General features: G+C 40.6%; 1 pseudogene; it reads left to right on the top strand.

Annotated features, from left to right (window-relative positions):
- The window catches only part of LOC112071860 (GTPase IMAP family member 8-like), a 24221-nt pseudogene extending 12554 nt beyond the window's left edge, over positions 1–11667 (top strand).
- Positions 11668–12006: the final 339 nt, after the last annotated feature.

Below are 12006 nucleotides of genomic sequence, written 5' to 3'. Positions count from 1 at the left end.
CTGTCAACTACGTTAATTTTCAGCAAACTTAACATGTGTAAAAATTTGCATGAACATAGCAAGATTCAACAACTGAGACATAAACTGAACAAGTTCCACAAGACATGTGACTAACAAAATGGAATAATGTGTCCCTGAACAAAGGGGGTCAAAATCAAAAGTAACAGTCAGTATCTGGTGTGGCCATCAGCTGCATTAAGTACTGCAGTATCTCCTCCCTCTGGACAGCACCAGATTTGCCAGTTTGCGTGAGATGTTACCCACTCTATCCAACCCAAGCTCACCCTCCGATCCAACAGGTCCCAGACGTGCTCAATGGGATTGAGATCCGGGCTCTTCGCTGGCCTTGGCAGAACACTGACAATCCTGTCTATCAGGAAATCATACACAGAACGAGCAGTATGGCTGGTGGCATTGTCATGCTGGAGGGTCATGTCGGGATTAGCCTGCAGGAAGGGTACCACATGAGGGAGGAGGATGTCTTCCCTATAACGCACAGTGTTGAGATTGCCTGCAATGACAACAAGCTCAGTCCGATGATGCTGAAACACAACGCACCAGACCATGACGGACCCTCCACCTCAGTTTATCCTGCTCCAGAGTACAGGCCTCGGTGTCACGCTCATTCAAAAAGGACAAAGTAAGTATGATCCCCAATTAGAAGCAACGATAATCAGCTGCCTCCAATTGGGAACCATACCAACACACCAACATAGAAACACAATACCTAGAACCCCCCTAGCCACGCTCTGACCTAAAAGACCATAGACTATGGTCAGGGCGTGACAATTATATAATATGTTCTCTGTTATTGGGGGTGTTGCTAATCAGGCAATGGTTGTTAAGGTGGTGTCTCACAGAGATGGGCGTCAGTTTTGATTGAAGAGAGGGTGTCTTTTATACAGGTAACGAGTTCAAACAGGTGCAATTAATACAAGTAATGAGTGGAGAACAGGAGGGCTTCTTAAAGAGAAACTAACAGGTCTGTGAGAGACAGAATTCTTACTGGTTGGTAGGTGATCAAATACTTATGTCATGCAATAAAATGCAAATGAATTACTTAAAAATCATCCAATGTGATTTTCTGGATTTTTGTTTTAGATTCTGTCTCTCATAGTTGAAGTGTACCTATGATAAAAATGACAGACCTCTACATGCTTTGTAAGTAGGAAAACCTGCAAAATCGGCAGTGTATCAAATAATTGTTCTCCCCACTGTATATATATATATATGAAACACCCACAAGCTACCGGTGGCTGAAAACACAATCATCGTGGCATGAACGAATTTCCGGGCAAGGGCGGTCCATTTTAAAAGTGCATACTCGTCAGACGTCATGATACGTCATCAGATGTGTCCACTTAATTTGAGGGCTGAAGGGATAGGGTGTGTATTTTAAGTGTTTGGAATGCTGCCAATGACTTTATTAATAACACTCAGTTACCAATTTACAAACTTGTGTCCATAAATCATCCAATCAATAAGGTGAAATGTTATTTCATATTAGCGGGGGGAGGGGGACAAACAGTCCCACATACTTCATATTTTACTACATTTTATCTCCAGATCAGAACTCTTCCATTAACATCTAGATCACATCAGATGTTATGGTAAATGGTGTCTCTTAGAAGTGGAGATAAATGATGCAGACCTTACATTCAACATCATTGGTTATCAGCCTGTTAGTACTGTTTGTCCTCTCTCAGGTCAAGTACTGACAGTGTGACATGGCAATGGCACCAAAAAATACATGTCTGAATCAATGGTTGGCATTCAGTTGGCATCTATTCATTAAGACCAGAAGGCTGGTTGGCATCTATTCATTAAGACCAGAAGGCTGGTTGGCATCTATTCATTAAGACCAAGAGGCTGGTTGCATCTATTCATGATGATCATTCAGACCAGAAGGTGCTGGTTGGCATCTATTCATTAAGACCAAAGGCTGGTGGCATCTCATTCATTAAGACCAGAAAGCCGGCAATCATACTGTATATAGCCTACTGTATGTCAAGTGTTATGAATTTGACTGTTAATAAATGTTTCTATTGTTCTTGTCCTTTGTCTTTTAAATGTGCACATGACTCTAACAAATGTTCCCTACGGGACGATAGTCAGTAATGTAAAGCATTGTCACGTTCCTGACCTGTTTTCTGTTAGTTTTTGTATGTGTTAGTTGGTCAGGACGTGAGTTTGTGTGGCAGTCTATGTGTTGTGTTTCTATGTTGGTTTAATGGGTACCTGATATGTCTCAATTAGAGGCAGGTGTTCTTCATCTCCTCTGATTGAGATCATATTAGGTAGGTGGTGTCACATTGTCATCTTTGTGTCGGTTGTTCTATCTAGTGCGGTGCTTGTCTTGTGTCTGTTGTTACGTTACCTACGGGACTGTATCGTTCGTTCCGTTTTTTATATCAGTACTGTGTTCGTTCGTTCTTCGTTACATGTATACCAACCACCCTGCATACCATGCTGGCTTGCTTCTGAAGCTAAGCAGGGTTGTCCTGGTCAGTCCCTGGATGGGAGACCAGGTGCTGCTGGAAGTGGTGTTGGAGGGCCAGTAGGAGGCACTCTTTCCTCTGGTCTAAACAAAGATCCCAATTCCCCAGGGCAGTGATTGGGGACCACTGCTCTGTGTTAGGGTGCGTCTTTCGGATGGGACGTTAAAGGCGGGTGTCCTTGACTCTCTGAGGTCATTAAAGATCCCATGTGTTATCGTAAGAGTAGGGGTGTTAACCCTCGGTGTCCTGGCTAAATTCCCAATCTGGCCTCAACCATCACCGTCACGTCTAATACTCCCCAGTTTACAATTGGCTCATTCATCCCCCTCCTCTCCCTGTAACTATTCCCCAGTCGTTGCTGCAAATGAGAATGTGTTCTCAGTCAACTTACCTGGTAAAATAACGATAAAATAAATAAAAATGTAAGTTCGTAAGTCCAGGTCTGTCTACTTCGTTTGTAGTTTGTTAAAGTGTTTCGTGTTTCCGTCTTTTCTTTAATAATCATTCATATCAAGACCTGCATTTTGGTTCAATCCCTGCTCCTCTCTTCGGATGAAGAGGAGGAGGAACGCCGTTACAAGCATTCCATTGTATCTGACATTCCATTATAGCTGTAAGGTCAGCGACATCATCTGAAACAAAGAACTCATGTCTCAAACCACAGAGTTGATCTAAGGTTTGGATCAATCTGTATCGCTGATTCAGCAGTAAAGAGTGATTGAAATTTAAAGTAATGTTCCCAGTTTAGCGGTCTGCATTCACGGTAAACGCTGCATAGTGTCGTCTCAGTCAAAATTACCTTTAAATTTCGATCGCACAATCTGTAACACTTCATTAATACAGACTGAATAGAGCCCTGTAAAATAAACACATTTCACTGCACCTATCCGGTTGTATGTGACAATAAAACATATTTTTTGTGGGAACACCTCCTATGAATACCCTTTTCATAATGCATTATAAGCTTATTTTATTAACTGCTTATGAGCATATGCATAATACATTGTAATGTACAGTTTATGCACTAATACCTGCCTCACAAACATTTAGCAGTTCATAGAGCATTATAACAAGACTGTAAAATGCCATAAGAGAGCTAGATGTTATACTGTCTATTATGAAATACAGAATTGTATGTACTCATCAAGGGCTCATCTCTCTATGTACTCTCCCTCACATGAATCTCTGTCTTGAACACCTTGACACCATTTTCCAAAAGGGTATTTAAATATAGATGACATCATGATTTTAATCTAACGCCATCCACACCAACTACTCCTAACAACCCTGACTACTCTTCCTAACAACCCTGATAATCCTCCCTAACAACCCTGATAATCCTCCTAACACCACTCCTCCTCCTGGCCAACTAACTTCCTGTCAATCCACCAACTGCTGCTGCTCCTTATGAAACCATTGCTATTCCAACTGATTTCCCAGTCTGGATCTCAGTGGCTATAGTAGATCTTACAACCTGTGTTAAAATCTGTCCCCAGGCTATGTCTATAAGTGTGTATGATCCAGCTCCCATGCCTCAGTTAACACCCTATCAGAAGAAGCCCTTATGAACTCTGTCACATCACAGGGCCTTTGCTCCATACACAATTGCCTCCCATGCACTGCAAATAAAGCACTGATCAGATAGAAATGCTTTGGTTCATATATAAAATAGACAGAATCGCTGCCCACACAGTGCTCTCTCGCTCTTTCTTCTCTAACATCTCTGTTCTTCTCTTTGCTCTCGTCCCCTGTGACTCTCCTCTTTCATCAACTCCGTCTCTCCTCTTGCCTTTCTTTGTGCCTCCTGCCAGCAGTCATGTGTGTAACATCTACCTTCATTCACATACATCATGATGAGTATCTTTTCCAGCAGCTCAGTCCACCTGGTTTCTATTGGCTCTGTCTTTGTTGTTAAGTTAACATGATATCCAAACCACGCTCTTTAAGTGAGCTCAGACAACTTAACATTGTTCTCTACTAGTTCCTCTATTGTTCTGTTGTTCAGCTCGTCTCCATGAGTAAAGACAATGATGGTGTATCTTGAAGCTACTTCACAAAACATTTCTCAAATACAGTGACTACATCTGTCTCCTGCTCAGTGAAAGTATCAAGAGTTAGAACAAAGATAAATGCTTGGGGTCCAGGGACAGACAGGTGGAATACATTCTTCTATCTCTGAATCTCAAAACCTCCTGTGTGTGTGTTGCAAAGAAGAAGTCATGGAGTGTCAACCACACTGACCTATTCCGTCCAATGAGAACAGTTCTCTTTGAACATTTCATGGTAACTGAGGAAAAGCCCAAAGCTGAGTGAAACACGTCTTGACCCAGAATGGTGTTTCTGTTGCACTCTCCCCACTCCAGTTTTACTCAGCAGCACAATCCTGACATCAGGAGGATGAGGGGGGCTGTAGTGAATCCAGGTCTGCCATTGTCGATTGTTGTAGTGATACTAACCACCAGTCCTGATTAATCATAGACAACATGTGTCAAACTAATGTCTCTTGTGGAAGTCAGAGTAGGGTGCATTAGCACACTGTTCCTTCAAATACGGATTAAAACAATTAAATCAAAGTATATACATGACATGAATTATAGTGTAATGGGGCCTAATCTTTGTCTTTATTAACATAACTGTTATAGCAAATTCATTCTAAATTGTGGCCCATAATGTTCATTAGAACTTTGTCTTGAAGTCGTAATATTATGTTACAAAGACAGATGGCGTCTTAGACTAAAACAATAGCATGATCAATATTATGGCCATTTTATTAGGCCTAAAGCTTGACATATAAACTAAAGGTTTACGTATTTAAACTAAGATTGATATACTTTTACTTACAGGGGTCTAGAATATAAAGTCCGATAGTTCAATGAGTGTGAGTGAGCCGTCTGTCTTCAAGAAATGGTCACGACTGTTACTCCGTTTTCTTCCTCACAGACAAGTTACCAAATAATGAGCGGAAATGTATTCGGTCATTTCAGTAAACAATTATTACTGCAACATGTTCTGAATAGTCTATACTTGTCACGCTGTTGATCCAAAGACGGCTTTAACCTAAAAAATATGCCACGACAAGAGTAGGCAAGCCTATATTCCTATAACCAGGTTACATACATCAATCGAGGAGATGAGCTGCAGTCAACAGTAAAATGTCTCTATCCTGCACAAAATGTCGGTGCCTGTTTGTTTAGTTTCACTTTCAAACAGAACATGAGAAGGTCTCATACCCAGATACCTGCCTGTTGCACTCGTCTCGTAGGCATTTTATAGCAGTCATAAGTCGACTGTCATTTACAGTAGGACTAGACCTTTGTTAGGCTTTATAAGACGAATGTTGTAGCCAATTATAAACCTGACCTATATATGTTAAATTTCCATAATGGACTAAGGACCCCTAATTAAAATTCAAGAATTGACAACTGTCATCTATTTTCAAAGAGGATTTTTCAGTTCACAATTTACATCCTTCATTGAATTTAAGCTACTGAATTGATGAAATCATTCCAACCCTACTTTCAAGAGGCCTTGATGCAGCTGTAAATAAAGCAAGTTTACTAAACATCCGTATCCCTCCTCCCTAAGATGAACAGAGATCATGTAACTTACTTTTATACCAGTCTCTCAGGAGGAAATGGTGCATTCACGGTTTAAACAAATTAATTATAGAATGAGTTCATTAAATAATGTATTCTCATGTGTTTGTTTACTTTATTTCAGTGTTTTATTTTATAATAATAGCCAACCCTTTATTTATATAACACATACAGAGACCTCAACCCAAGGTGCTCCCGTGTGGCTCAGTTGGTAGAGCATGGCGCTTGCAACGCCAGGGTTGTGGGTTCATTCCCCACGGGGGGACCAGGATGAATATGTATGAACTTTCCAATTTGTAAGTCGCTCTGGATAAGAGCGTCTGCTAAATGACTTAAATGTAAATGTACTGTACACCTACGCTCTGTATTTTACGCTGGCTGCCCCTCCACCACAGAAAGCACTGAGCTGGACTGAAACACCTGCATTGTGGCGCTGCCTTCCTCAAGAAAACAAAAAGAGACCATGTTTGTATGCAGCTTTATTAACTCAATGATAAAAAAAAAATGTTTGCAAACTAATATGTGACGTGTATTAATGCCAATACCAGCAAGCCTGTTGCTAAAAATGTTGGGCTCAAAAGAATAATGTGGAGCTCCACTGAAACGTAACAAAAGCCTGAGTGCACTGAAACAACTACACAGATGTAACCAGTCTATTGATTTAGTCCTTGTTTTGTTTCCACTTGTTGTTACCAGGTAAAGAACCAACAACCATGGATAGCCACGAGGAGAATAAGGTGAGGAAACAGTCCATGTCAGTCAGGGACATCTTTTTAAAAAACACTCTTATTTCAATCTCTAGATGAGTGAAATAAGTAGTTTGGCTCTGGTCACAAAATAACCCTGAAAATAGTGGTAAACAGCGCCACACTCAGGCAGAAAACTGAATGTTCTATTCGCACCACCTGGGGACAGTTTTATTTGTATTTATTTAACTAGGCAAGTCAGTTAAGAACAAATTCTTATTTCACAATGACAGCCAACACCGGCCAAACCCCACCCTATTGGACTCCCAATCACAGCCGGTTGTGATACAACATGGAATTGAACCAGGGTGTCTGTAGTGATGCCTGAAGCACTGAGATGCAGTGCCTTAGACGGCTGCGCTACTCGTGAGCCCATACTCAGTTAACCCACACTTAAAGAAACACCCCTTTTATAAAAACAACATTACATGAAAAAATAACAAAAAAAGTGTAAACTGTAGCCATTTATTTCCCTTTGTAGTTAATTCCCCTCCTCATTACCTTCATCCACATACCAAATTTGTTTCAAACCTTGCTTTTTTCTGTCAGCAATTAGGGTACTAGTTACGCCCTAGTACCCTATGCTTTTTTAAATAGTAGATTTATTGAAGCGCCTGCAGAAGGTATGCTTTGTTTATTAGTTGTGTGGTCTATTGGCACAGAAACCTGTAGGTGGAAAATTTCATTGCGTATATTTTATATTATTATAAATATGGCATCAAAAATGTTGAAAATCTGGTTTACCCCCAGCTGATCATTACTATCTGCAGCTGACTCTGATGGTCGTGTAAATTTCGAACAGTACATTTAGAACTGTCCCTAAGGAGAAGGCTGTGCAGACATTTTAAAGGCGCATACATTTTAAAGGCGAATACATTTTAATGGTCATTTAGGCTTAAGCCGATATCTGCATCATTCGCTGTGCTGTTGCGATTTGCACGAACTTCATGGAAATGTCCTTTTAAAAGGTGCAGACAGTAGCCTGTGGCCGACTGTCCGCTTGCCGCCAATGATAGTTTACTGGTCTCAACACATTAATTATTTTTTCTATATTTCATCTTGAAATGTTATTGATAACTGAGTTTTGTTGGGAGTTTATCAGCAGGGAAAAAAAGGATACGATGATATAGGGTTTGTCTAGTGAACTTAGGGGAGTGGTTTAAGTGTTAGATAAAATGAGAACACTGGAGACTGAAAGTGAAACTGTTGAAGCTGAACAATTTCAACTCCGTAGCATTTAAGAACGTTCAAGATATCTAATACGAAAGTAGGTAAATTGTTATCTATTTTAATGATTTATGTAAATCTATTAGATTACTACATTATTAGTAACCTAGTACTGTCTTCCGGATAATAATGGTCAACATGAAGAACAATGTGTTAGCTTCAAAGGTGGTCTGGATTTCGACAATTATAACTGCGTCATTGAAGACGTATTTTCAATAGACAGTCCTATTAATATGATTGTGTTATGCTACGATTGTGTTGTCTGATTTAATACGAATATGTAGCCTAAATATTGTTATTTCAGTAATAAACAGTAATTTCAATCAAGTCATTTTACATGTAGGCTGATAGTTTTATGKTAAATGTCYATGACACATAGTGKTATTCCTGAAKRAAAGCAGYAAAGCWGTCAGTTTAAATKAACTTTTAACCAAAATGCAARGACATGSCTCAGYGTTTTGTGGATTTCACATTGAATTCACTTTATTTGACATCAATATAAATCAAAACTAGAAGTTGAACTGATGTCTGTGCCCATTGGGGTGCTTGTAGCCTACCARCTGAAAACAGTTATAGYTKAACAATCAYTGRTGTMAACTAGYCATGTTCCAGGCTGTTTATAGTTCTGCTAGACTACCGTTTACCCTTTTATTCTCAAATCACATTTTTTGTGTGTAAATTATTAATTCCAGTTTGCATGTAATAACCAGGTGATGGCTGTTCATATCATTGGGTTGTTACTTGTTTTTCTGCATTTTGCATCTTAGAAAATAATGTAATTATTTATTTCTATTGTATTTAGATTCCAGCCTCACACGTCACACTGCTCGGCTATAACAAGATAATTCCTTGAAGATGGGGCACCCATCCAAACCTGTGCAACAGACATCCAGACCATTGCAGGTGGTGTTACTTGGTACAACAGGAGCAGGGAAGAGTGCCACAGGAAACACCATCCTGGGACGAAAAGATTTTGTCTCAAAGAAAATATTAAAATCAGTGACTGCTAATATTGAGAAACAAAATGTCACCATTGAAGGAAGAGATCTTGTCGTGTATGACACTCCAGGATTCTGTAACTCTGATCAATCTGAAGAGCAAATTCAGGAGAAATTCCAGGATGTCCTCAAGTTAACCTCATCTGGTCCCCGTGTGTTTCTCCTGGTGGTGAAGTTAGATAGATTAACAGAAGAAGAGAAGAGGGTCATCAGTAAAGTAGAATATCTTCTAGGAGAGAGTCTTTTGAAGCAAACCTGGATCCTGTTCACCAGAGGAGATGAGTTGGAAGACCAGACTATAGAAGAATACATTGAGGAGTCAGATGACCTCACACAAGTGATGAGAAAATACGATGGAAGATACCATGTGTTCAACAACAAGAGGGGTGATCCTGAGCAGGTCAAATCACTGCTGGAAAAGACATCCATCTGTCTCAGTAAGTATAACTAACTGTTTATATAAAGGATTAGCCAGAAATGTAATGTAGGCTAATTGTAAATGTTTCCATGATTGAAATACTGTGTTTTGAAGCGTATAATACTGATGATAGAAAACTAGATATTCTAGATGAGAGCTCAGTAGGTCATGTCATTGATAACATTATGAACACAATCTTTTCATGTGTCTCCTGTAGCAGAGGTGATTATAGGTAGCCCTGCCTGAGAATTGTAAGAACAGTTATTTTGTTTGGCATGACAATGACTGAGACAATACTTGAGGAAGATTTATAAAATGTTTTATTAATCAAATGTTATTTTGTGTTAGAAATAGTAATATTCAAATACATCACACTAGTAATGACAGGATGCATTTGAATCATAACACACAGTGAAACTTAGTGTGACTTAATATTAGTATTTTCAATAGGTGTGAAAAAGGGGGTTCTCGTTAAGTTTAACAGTTATCCCGAGTTGAACTCAGAATTGACCAAAGTTAGCTAGCTAACTCCTCTATCCCACTACGTAGTATATCCCTCTGGTCTTCTGGTTAAAGATATACATTCTGGGGTAACAACAATGTCCCCCTCAGCCACTTAATGTGGTATACAGCTGGGATGGAGCTGGAGAAATGTAACCTCTCAGTGCTTTAGATGTAATGACTGACAGTCCATGACAACCAATAGATAGTTTTATATGTTGAAGCTACAGTGATATTATTATTCAAGAATCAATGCATATCAAGAATTGAAATGACTGTAGAAAAGCTTCCCAAATCCCAGATTGAATCTTTTAATAAGTTTCCTTGGTGTACGAGAGCTCCTCAGTTGGTACAAATCCCACCTGAACTCCACATRCACCATAAAGATTTAAACACCAGACATAAATCATTATTATTCAGTGCACCAATAACTGCCTGTATAGGGGATGAGATGGTAGTCATTTTAATGTATCAGTTTAWCAAATGTGATGTATTTCTCTATARACAGATTCAACWGTTTCAAGGAGCTCCTCCATCAGGAATCTCCCAGAGAGAAGGATTGTTCTGCTTGGAAAAAGCGGTGTTGGGAAGAGTGCAACAGGAAACACCATCCTAGATGGAGAWTATTTCCATTCTGAACTGAACCCGTCCTCAGTAACACGTGAAACAGAAATGAAGCAGGCAGCAGTAGATGGGAGGGATGTCAGTGTAGTTGACACTCCAGGACTGTTTGACACACAGCTTACTGCTGAAGAATTGACAAAGGAGATTGTTAGGAGCATCTATGAGTCTAGTCCAGGGCCTCATGCCTTCCTCTTAGTTTTACGAGTGAATGACAGGTTCACAGAGCAGGAGAAAAAACCTATTGAAATTCTAGAGAGTGTTTTTGGGTCAGGACTGGCAAAGCACACCATCATCCTCTTCACCCATGGAGATACTTTAGAGGGTAACAGTCTAGAGAAGCTGATTGGTGGGAACAGTGACCTCAGTAGAGTGGTAGAGCAGTGTGGAGGGAGGTACTATGTCCTCAACAATAAAGCAAGAGGAAGCAGAGCTCAGGTCACAAAGCTGATGGAGAAGATAGACAGAATGGTGGAGGAGAATGGAGGAACCTGCTACACCAATGAGATGTTTGAGGATGCAGCCAGGGCTAAGAAAGAGGAGGAGGAGAGGATCCAGAGGGAGGAGGAGGAGAGGATCCAGAGGGAGAAGGAGTGGCTCCAGAAAGAGGAGGATGAGAGGATCCAGAGGGAGAAGGAGTGGATCCAGAGGGAGATGGAGAGGATCCAGAGGGAGACAAGGGAGAGGGTCATTATGGAGTTGGAGGAGGATAGGGAGAGGATGGAGAAGGAGAGGATGAAGAGGGAGAGTATGGATAAGGAGAGGATTGAGAAGGACAGGATGGAGAGGGAGAGGATGGAGAATGAGAATATTGAGAAGAAGAGGGTGGAAAGGGAGAAGGTAGTTTGTGCTAGATGGGAGAAAATTATTATAGCTGCAGTGATAGGTGCAGGATTAGGGCTTTGTGTAGGTGGTGTAGCTGGTGCCATTGTAGGTTGGAAAGTTGGGGCAGGCATTGTGGTAGGTGGTGCTGGCGGTAGTGGGCTGCGGTATGCGTGGATGGTGCTGGCGATGAAGTATGTGGTAGCTGGCGGTAGGGTGGGTGCGGTAAGGATGGTGTGAGTGTGGTAGTTGGCTGCTGCGGTAGTTGGTGGCTGCGGTACGGGATGGTGGGTTAGGTGGTTTGTGGCAGGAGTGCGGTAAGGTGCGGCGGTATAGGTGGTGTGGTAAGTTATGTGGAAGATTCAGTTTTTCTGAATCTCCTGAAAAATAGAACATTTGGCCAGAAGTTGTTCAGTCAAAAATCACAACATTAATTTACTCGGTGAATGCCGATTGGTAGGCTATTACATCCCAATATTCTGAAATAATGTCTTAACAACCTACACTACTCCAATGTCAACTTTTTAAGAGCCAAGTAAGTTACAATAATAGCGCCTACCGCTTTATGAAAAGTCTTCT

Source organism: Salvelinus sp. IW2-2015, unplaced genomic scaffold (assembly GCF_002910315.2).
Source record: "Salvelinus sp. IW2-2015 unplaced genomic scaffold, ASM291031v2 Un_scaffold1747, whole genome shotgun sequence".
Taxonomy (NCBI): Eukaryota; Metazoa; Chordata; class Actinopteri; order Salmoniformes; family Salmonidae; genus Salvelinus; species Salvelinus sp. IW2-2015.
Note: the sequence above shows the minus strand (reverse complement) of the source record. Positions and strands in the feature narration are given on the sequence as shown.